Source organism: Mesocricetus auratus, unplaced genomic scaffold (assembly GCF_017639785.1).
Source record: "Mesocricetus auratus isolate SY011 unplaced genomic scaffold, BCM_Maur_2.0 contig_8893_pilon_subseq_1316533:1335310_obj, whole genome shotgun sequence".
Taxonomy (NCBI): domain Eukaryota; kingdom Metazoa; phylum Chordata; class Mammalia; order Rodentia; family Cricetidae; genus Mesocricetus; species Mesocricetus auratus.
The window spans coordinates 1-6,511 of NW_024434756.1; positions in this window are offsets into that span (position 1 = coordinate 1).

Below are 6,511 nucleotides of genomic sequence, written 5' to 3' on the forward strand. Positions count from 1 at the left end.
ATATATGAGCAAATATTGCTACAAGCATGGAGTTAATACATTTATTTTTGCTTACAGTTTTGCCATAGGATTGAAACAATAGCTTAAAACACAAATAAAGCATAAACTATACCAGTGTAGGACAAATAACATGAAAAGTGTTTGGCCTGTTCTTTAAAGGAATAGCAACAATTCTCCCTCTATTGTGGGTTAGACCTACTATAACAAACCATCAGTCACGTCTACCAAGACTTCATATGTAACCGAGGCATCAGTGCTTGGAGGTTTTTATACACAGGGGGGCACACACATATAAACAATAATTGGATCTGAGGGCCGTTCCGCAAGAGGGAATACTTGCTTGGTGCTATAAGTCTGATGGACAACTCATGACTGAGGAGGTCGTAGGCCCTAGCGGGGATCTTTATTGCTGCTACTTGGCTAAACTGATAGGGCGCCAAACCTCCTTGCAGCCTTGATTTGACAAAGGCTAGTCTTTGCCTTTGCCCGAGAAGCCTCTCTTCCCAGTTAATGGAGGTGAATGTAGGCCCGTGACTGCACAAGATGCTGAGAATAAGGAACCTTTGATGATTTAGTCCTCAACAAGACATTTATACCAGTCGTTCAGGGTTTGGGAATATTGCAAAAGATGATACGGAGAGAAAATAAGAGTTGGAAGGTGGGGAGAAGGGTTACAAAATGCCATTTTCTAAGCACAGTAAGATCATTGTAGCCCTGAAACTCACAATAGTTGCATGCCGGTACTTGGTTCCGACTAGGCAGCCCCACCCACCTTCAGTTAGCTATGAATGCAGAGGAGGCTCAAGGGCCCCTACCACATACCATTGAACTACTGACAACTAACAGACATTTGGAGATGGGGAGCTTATAACCACCTACTGGCAAGCCCTCAAGCTTTGATGATTCCAAACCTGTGATCATGCACAGACACTAATCAAACTCTGTAGGACCTGAAACAGAACCCAAAGTCATGAGTATGGCAACCGGATTTATAGGGGAAAGAGGGGCCTGAAGGGGTAGGAGAGAGATAAGCAATGGAGTAGAGACAGTCATCAGAAAGCATGGCATGCTTACATGAAACTGTTGAAGGTCAAGCCCTGTTAATAAAAATATAAAAAGAATTCTCAGTTGCTCATTTGTTTATATTATTTGCGCTCCTACAACTTGGAATTAAAGGGATTAAAATATAGCAACAACCAAACAAGCAATGTTTCTTCAACTACCGCAAAAAAAACATTTTTTTCAAAAGGAGGAAATTTGCATTTAAAGCCACGTTGCCTTTGCTCAATAGGGTAATCATGAGAGTGTATTTCCCAGTGACTTATTGCTTGAGCATAGAGATCAAAGATCCCGAGTTTTGTATACCGGGAACCTCAGAGTCAAGTGAGCATGTGAAATTCTTTTTCTTCACCATAATTTCAGAAACCCTAAAATTCCCTACCAAAAGGTAGACCTCATCAGTAGCTGGAGAGATGGTTAATAGGTCAAAACAACTTGCTGTTCTCACAGAAGACTGAATTTGGTTCCAAGCACCCCCATGCTGGCTCCGGACTATGGGCTACACCAGCTCCAACAGAGAATCCAACTCCCTCTTCTGACCTCCAAGGGCATTGCATCATATGTACATATCACTTCACTCCAAGCCTTTAGAACAAATTTGTAAAAAGCTAAACACAGATCAAAGCAGAAAGACTGAGTAAAACACATGGAGAATACAATCAAAGGACAGGGAGTGGGTGTGATTGGAAAAATACGATGCATTCCTCTGCCTCTGTGGCTATCAACCCCACCACCCTGTCCAGCACCTGTCTAGCTGGTAAATTATCATTTTGTTCCATTTTTTGTCGCAGAATATTTAGAGAATGAGCATTAAGTAGACAGTCATAATAGTGGCCAAACCACATTTTATTTCAAGTAGAAATACATGTAGTTCTTATGTCTCTGTGTACATGTGTACAGACTGATGTGTGTCTATATGTTTGAGGAGGCCAGAGAGCAGCCTCAGATTTTGGTCCTCGAGTGCAGCTCAACTTGTTTTTCTCACAGTTTGTTACTGAAACCCGAAGTTCATATACTGTGCTAGGCTGTCTGGCCAGTGAGCTACCCCAACAACCATTTGCCTCTGCTTCCCAAGCACTAGGATTACAAGTGTGGACCATGAAACCCATCTTAAGAATATATGTAGGTCTTGGGTCTAAAGCTCATCTCTCATTCTTGAGGCACTCAAGGACTGGCATCCATGCTTTAATGTGACCGTGACAGGCTTTGTGTTTTCTCTTTACTTAAGAATACTCTTTCCATCGGATTGATGGCATATGCACAAGTAGGTGTTCCCCTACAATGGCAAGAGATCTGCTTTCATACGTATTAAATCAAGATTTGATTAAAAAAAATCTCCCAAAGTTTAAACGTATGTTGTAATAACAGCAATAACATCCACGACACTATTAAGTGAACTTACAAGTGAAAATAACATTGAAAATGTAAGAGTATTTTTTGACAGTAGGAAATCTGACCTTCATTAGCAATACACACACAGACTACAGTGTGAACAAGATAAAGTCTTAAAGTGTTCTGGGCCAGTTTCTCATATGAATAAACATTAAACAAATTCAGCACATTAAGAAATTGTTGAAGACCTCCTGGCCAACAGTCTTCACATCCAGCTTGTTGCAACTTGGTTTTCCCCAGAGTCTCTGGGAATGTTTCTGATCATTATAATATTCCCCTGTTTTGATTTATTTTGGCCATTTTCAGCCTTAAGTTCCTTTGTTTCTTCCAGTAGCAGAAAAAAGAAAGTAACTAATACACTTAATTCTCACCCATAGCTGAAAACAATCTCATCAAGAAAAAGTTCTGATCTCTTCCTTCTTATTTATATCTTCAGTTTTTCTGCATTACCAACTGTGAAAGATCGAAACTGATAATTTTTAGTAAGAAAGCAACTTTTACTAAATCTCCTGTCACTGTGTGCTACTCACGGGTGATGTGATTTTCAGACAGTAGGAGAGGATTAAGGGACGATGGGGTGGGGAGGGGAGTGGGGAGAGGAAGGAAGGAGACAGAGAGGAGAGGAGGAAGGGTGGAGAAGGGGGAGGAAGGGGGAAGAAGGAGGAGGGAAGGGGAAAGATGGGGGAGGAAGGGGGAAGAAGTGGGCGGCTGAGGTGGAGGGGAGGGTAGAGAAGGAGGAAGAAAGAAGGATGGAGAGGAGGAGGAAGAAGGACAGGAGCAGGAGGAAGAGGAAGAAGAAGAAAGCCAAGATGACTGCGGTATGGCATGGGCTGACACAAATTTCACCGAGGAACCATGTTAGGTTTCAAAACAATGGATTAAGGAAAGGTTCAATAGTGTTTGTGGGGGAACATATTTCTGGGCCGTGTAAAATATTCTCACGGTTTCTAGAGCTGCAGTTCTTTCTATCATACACACAGATTTTTTAATTACTAGATTATAACTATGTTAACTGGCCTATATGTATGTGTGAATATTATATACAAATACACAATATTATGTAGTATTTATAAAGTGTAACACAACTCCATTTTTTTTTTCTGCTGAGTAGTGTTCCTCTGTAGAGACAGGACAGATGCATCAAGGTTTGTTTATTGGAATTTATTGTTCATAAGTTTTGCTTTTACAAAATAAAACAACCCCTACTATGAACGCTCATGGAGAAATTAATGTGTAAACCTGGCTTTCACTTCTGTGTAACAAACACCTAACAGTACAACTCTTGTGTCGAATAGTAAATATGTGCCTACTTGTATAAGAATCTGCCAGTGTTCCTCTAACATTTTACTCACAGCAGTCAAAATGTGAAAAGTTCAAGTCCTCTGTAGTCTTAATAGCACTTACCACTTAGCCAATGTTGTATCTTAACGACTTTAGTAGTTAAGTAGTAACATGTCACCGTTTTAATTTGCCTTTTCCTAAATATTACTGGTAGTGAATATGCCATATGTCATTTGTCACATATGTGTGTGTGTGTGTGAGGGTGTCTTCTGTCTCCTCCGATAACAGTCATAGAAACCATGGTTCCATCAAACCATCCGTGCCCATAACAGGACCTGCTGTGTTCCAAGACTTCTAAATTATTATGTTCTAATTTGTCTTCCCCTAAAGTTTAATTGCAGAGAATCTGCATAAGATAGTTACACACACACACACACACACACACACACATATATATATATATATAAGGTATTTTTGCATATATATGCCATACAAATCTGCTGTATTTCTAGAAAATGTAAGAATATTTTAAAAACTGTACCGACTAAGTAGCACTTCAACATAAAAGGGTAGACACTATACGTAGAGGAATTAACTACGTGGCATTCTGATCAACTCAGACTGGGCAGCTGTCAAAAACGTTTTCAGAGAGAGTTGACTATTGAGAGGCTCAAACCTGTCGAAGCCTGGGAACCTTTGCATCATGAGAAAAATATTGCTTCCTGTCTTGAGGAACTAGAATCTATCTTCTGAGGACTGAGGGACTGTTCTATCAAGGCACCGTACTTTCAGACTTGAATAGAAAGGAGGCTATGGGCTTCAGCAAATCAATTTTTCGAGATAATGCTTATTATAAGAACGTGAAACAAACAAAAATTTCCCAACTCACCTTTGGAGAGCTCAGCAGGCTGCCCTCTGCCTTTGAAAGGTGGCAAAGCTGAGAATGTTTGAAATTTGAAGACAGGGACTTTGGAACAGGTACCTTTCTCAAACTTTAGGAAGGAAACATCTAGGGGCCAATTATGCTCTGTTTATTAGACCTCTCTTCTTCCCCCTCCTCCCATATCTGACTACTTCTGCACCCTAACACCCTAAGCATTTCAACTTTGCAAAAGGTAGTTTGCTGTCCTTGTCCCTGGAGCAGGGGTGAGGGACTTGCCAAAATTTAATTTCTCAAGGGATCAACCTCTGTTCTTGAGTGTTTTCATTCTGGATGTTTCACAGTCTATCCCAATTGGTGAGATGTGAGTAAACCCGTACTTCCTCATTCCAGACCAACCATCTCCACTCGCCTTTGTCTAGCAGGTCCAGTTTGGGGAACTCAGGAGGCCATCTATCTGTTCTCTGTGAATAACTAGATAATCTGAGAATGGGTCATACCATGGGTCATTTTAATCTTATCCCTCATAATATGATGCATTCTCTTGGTCTGCTCTTTATGTTTTGGGTTCTGTCACCACATCTGTCAAATTCCTTACACTATCGATCGGTCCTTGCCTGCTCTTTAGGGAAGACACGCCATTTCACGATTCAAAAGTTAGGAAATTTACTTCTCTGAATTTATAATATAAGTGCAACAAGCTTATGTGACATTGTCTAGAGAAGATGGTAAGTTCTGTGCAATGAAATCTACAGAACTGAGAAGCTTCTTGTCCTTCCTCTTCCCCAGAAGAGTAGAAGTTTTCATGGATGGCTACTGCTGATCTCATCTTCTCCTCTGAAAACCAGGACTGTGCCAAGAAGTCTGAAATCTTGAAAGTGAGGACAAGGCCATCACTCCAAGAACCATTCTCAATAACTTGTTCTAAATATAAGACATAATCTGCAAAAAAAAAGCATTGCACTCGTGCTGAATCTGGAGAAAGACATAGCAGATCCTGTCAGTCAGTCTAACGTCACGAACAGAGAAGGAAGGGAAGGAGACCAACGGGAAAGACAATAGATGGGGTGGGGTAGAAAAATGTCTCCCTATTTCCAAAGTACCTGTGACATCTTACCTAAAACACTTAAATATATTTATAACTTTCTTTACTGTGTGAATTTATCATGCCATCTCTTTTTCGTTTGCCAAAATTTAGTGGTTATAGAAAGACTCTAGTCATACAATAAACAAGGCCAGCAATTAACAAAAGGGGCCTCGTAAAATTACAAGACTTCTATCTGGAAAACTAAGCCATTAATGAAATAAATTGAGAGCCTACAAAGTGGAATTAAAATAATTTCAGCTCTATATCACACATGGGATTAATAATTGGACTATGCAAAGAACTTTTCAAAACTAAAAAGAAATCAAACAATGCAATTAATAAATGGGATGATGCAATTAACAGACAGTTCTCAAAAGGTAGAATAAAAATAACCAATAAACATAAAAACAGTCAACTTCACCATCCATCAGAAAAATGCAGATAAAAACTACATCGAGATTTCCATCTCACCCCAGTTAGCATGACAATCACTTGAAAACATTATTTAGCAAATATTTGGCTAGGATGTAGAAAGAGGGAGAGCTTGACACTAGTGATAGGAATGGTTACTAATGCCGGCACAATGAAATTGGAGGCGTCTTTAAAAAGATTATCAAAGGAAATTACACATGACCTAGATCGACTACTCTTGGTTGTTTTCTAAGAGAATCCAAATCCAGGTGTCTAGGCTGAGAGAGCATCCTTCTATGGGGAATTGGGTCCCAGTGTCCATTTGTGCACAAGGATAAACACTGTATTTTTTAAAGCTCTTGAATTATGACTTGCGTTTTGTCTATCAGTATAAAACTTCA